We start from the raw sequence: 3800 nt of genomic DNA on the forward strand, positions 1-3800 counted from the left end.
GGTACAAGTGCTCCTGGCAGATGATCGGAAATGACGTCATGGAATGCACCTACTGTCAGGAGCCAGCAGCCAACCCACTTGAACACTATCTCCTCGACTGCGAGGTCACACAAAGCCTCCGAAACAGAACTCAAATCTCCCAAGAAACACACACAACACCAGCGGCCACTCTAACCCGAAAGGCCCATACAGACCACATTCACCACCTACTCCGGGTCATCACACGATACCCACCACCCAGATAGCTTAGAAAGTATCCTCTCCCAGCAAGTGCGGACCCCAGTTCGGGGGGCGCGCCACTCCGAAACTGACCACGTCCAAGAGTGGGGGTTGGTGGTAAGCGTCCACTGATCAGGGGTCCGCTCACACTTGCAACCTGCAGCATCCTTCCAATCTGCAGGTGGGACCACCTCCAATCCCAATCCGGTCTGGCTGCTCCTGGAGCTCCAGCCGGAACCACCAAACGGGCCGCCTATAGGCAAAGGCCCGTGTCGGACTACGGTCCGACAATCTCAACAACAACAACGACCAGCAACATAAAGGACCAAAACGGGAAAAAACTCTTTGAAGAAAAAGAGATAGAATCCGCATACAGAAAAGAATGGAAAAAAGTATTTCAAATATCAGAAGAAGAAAATGAGGAATTTGATGAGGAACACGAAAATCATATCTGCAGAGAAATGGCTGAAATGATACACAGGATAACCCCATACCATGTGGTGGACAAAACCAGGCTCAACCTGACAGAACCAATTACAGAAGGAGAACTGCTACACTACATCAGGCACACTAAAGAAAAAGCACCAGGATTTACAAAAATCACAAGAAATATGATCCTATACCTACCCAATAACTGCACACAAGGCATCCTTGAAATATTTAACTCAGCTTTGGCAAGTGGATACTTCATTGATGCATTTAAAAACGCAAAACTCATATTCATACCGAAACCAGCCAAAGACCACACCCAAGTAATAAACTACAGACCGATTTCCCTACTCGAAGTTATAGGAAAACTATTTGAAAAGGCAATAAACAAGAGAATCAGAAAACACAGAAGTGAAAACGGACTACTAAACCCCAGACAACATGGATTCACTGAAAAAAAGGGAACACATACTGCACTAGCCATAATCACGGAAACGTTAGCCAACAAGAAAGCAGAAAGAAACCAAGTCAACATTGTACTAAGAGACGTTAAGAAAGCATTCGATAAAGTATGGCACCTAGGATTAAAATTTAAACTGCTTCAATTAAATCTCCCAGAACCAATAGAAAAAATTGCCTGTGATTTCCTAGACGATCGCACGGCACAAATACAAATTGGCAGCTTTATAGGACCACCCATAAAACTGAAAAGTGGAGTACCCCAAGGCAGTGTTCTTTCACCCACGATGTACAATATCTACACAACAGACCTACCAGAACCATCTCCCTACAGTGAATACATAAGTTTTGCAGACGATATCACACAAATCATCACATACCCTGGCAAATCAACAGCAATAATGGCACAACATACTGCCAACGCAATAGAGAACATCAACCAGTACGAAAAAAGTGGAAGATACAAACGAACACCAACAAGTTTAAAATAATCCCAATCGCTAAAAGGAAAAAAGACCCCATTATAGTAGACAACAAAGTGATTCCATATGCCATGGAAGGCACTGTCCTAGGGCTGAAGATAACAACAAAAGGCTACAAAACATTCATCACCGAAAAACTTGTAAAAACCAGAAACATGGTAACTAAATTAAAACGTTTCAGAAGCCTGTCAGCAAAAAACAAATTAAAGTTATATAGAGCCTATGTCCAATCCCGACTAGTATATCCGCCAATTCCCCTACATGCAATAAAACAAACAAACCTAAAGAAACTGCAGATAATTCAAAACTTAGCCCTAAGAGATGTATATAACATCAGATATCCTGACATAGTCACCAACCGTCAACTACACCAACGAGCCCAAATAGAACCCCTAAACATTTACCTACACGAACACTCAAAAAGAATATGGACAAAACTAGAAGAAATAGAATCAGGACCAATCAAAGAATGGATGGAAGAGACAGAAGACGGAAGAAGAGAACACTCGTGGTTCCCTAAAAGTAAAAGAAGAGCCCTAGAACCCACACCAACTCCACTCTATTAAAAGATGCAAGGTTACCCTAGTGACAACCTGGCAGCCAAACCACACACAACATTAGATCATAAAAAGATAGGATGTTCTTGGCAGAAACACAAGTACCTGCCCTAGACTCCTCACCATTGGCTAGGACATAACACACGAAAATGAAAGGCAAAATTGCAATAGTTGCTAAACATAAAAACACCTGACATAAATATAACACCTAAGACGAAATTTAGCTTAAACACAAACATGAGATAACAGAAGCACTAGGGTTGAGCCCCAAGACCTAGCATTCTACTACTATTTTCCAATTTCCTCGCTTTTCTTCTGCAGTATCCACCAACCCCAAGTCCCTCCAAATTCCACCATTATTCTTCAAGTCCAGTTCCCGCACCACCAATCTACGCATCTGCATGAAGATTTCTTCACACTTTACTTCATCCATCGATCGATCGAGCAACATCTCTCACAGCTCCTCACCACCCAGCTTCCTGAGAAACCTCGCCCTATAGGACCTCTGAGCAAGTTTCTCCTCACCTAGTCACTCCTAAGCACTGCGCTGTACAACAATATATATACAGAAAGCGCATTGTGAGTTTCTATCCTACCTCATTCCTGAGTGTGAGATATCTACATGTACGTACGTTTGTGTGTCCATACTAAGAGAATTGACAACTGGCCACCTACAGTCCGCTACAGTACCCATGCCAGAAAGGCTAATCCCGCAATGGCAGAAGTTACATTCAACTCAGTCGCTGTACATTTAACTATGAAAATCAATGCCATGGGTCAGGTGAATTTCTGACGTCTATTTATATATCCTAATCAGAGATTGAGCCTGCCAAGAAGAAGTGAAATACACATAAGCGGAATTTCTAGACAAGGACCCTCTATGGGTATTGGTTGAGATCTTGGAGATAAGAAGATTGACATATTCTTTCAGGAGGTTAATGGCTTTCTTGAATAGACAACTGACACTAACTAAACTACAAGCATCAGATTCTCTGATGTTTGGGCATCAAAATGATCTTACTTCAGTAGCAATTGGAAATTCATGGCCATCCCCAGGGACAATATCATCGGATGCCATTCGTACTGGCAGACTCGACACTCACTTACTTAACAAGTGTTACTAACAGTTAAAGCTTTCAACATCACTCACAAAGGATCTTGTATGCTATATCTGTAATCCGACATATCTAAGTTGACTCAAAACAGTGGTGTTCTCTCACACATTCAGATTTACTTTATAGAGAGGCTGGTTTCAGGAAGTCAGAGAAAATGGACACAGCAGATGGGAGACTCAATAAAGAAGGCATAGCTACATTTTTTGTGGGCTATTGAGAGTAATATGAATCGTCTGATTTTACGATAACTGACGTGTACGACCGTGGTCATTACACCAGAGGCTGGTTGCAAGCGAGGTCACGTCAAACCCAAAGGCGTTTTACCGCTATGCAAAGTCGAAATTAAAAACACGAGTAGGAGTATCAGACCTGAGACTTGAAGATAGTAGTTACGCAGATTCTGACCAGGATAAAGCTGAGGCATTGAACAGCTTCTTTTCCTCGGTGTTCACAAGAGAGGATGCGATTAACCTTCCTGCGTTTGAGAACAGATGGTTCGACACAGCACTGACCCACATTGTGTTCACAGAAGAGGGTAT

This window comes from Homarus americanus, unplaced genomic scaffold, assembly GCF_018991925.1.
Source record: "Homarus americanus isolate GMGI-L3 unplaced genomic scaffold, GMGI_Hamer_2.0 scaffold6317, whole genome shotgun sequence".
Taxonomy (NCBI): Eukaryota; Metazoa; Arthropoda; class Malacostraca; order Decapoda; family Nephropidae; genus Homarus; species Homarus americanus.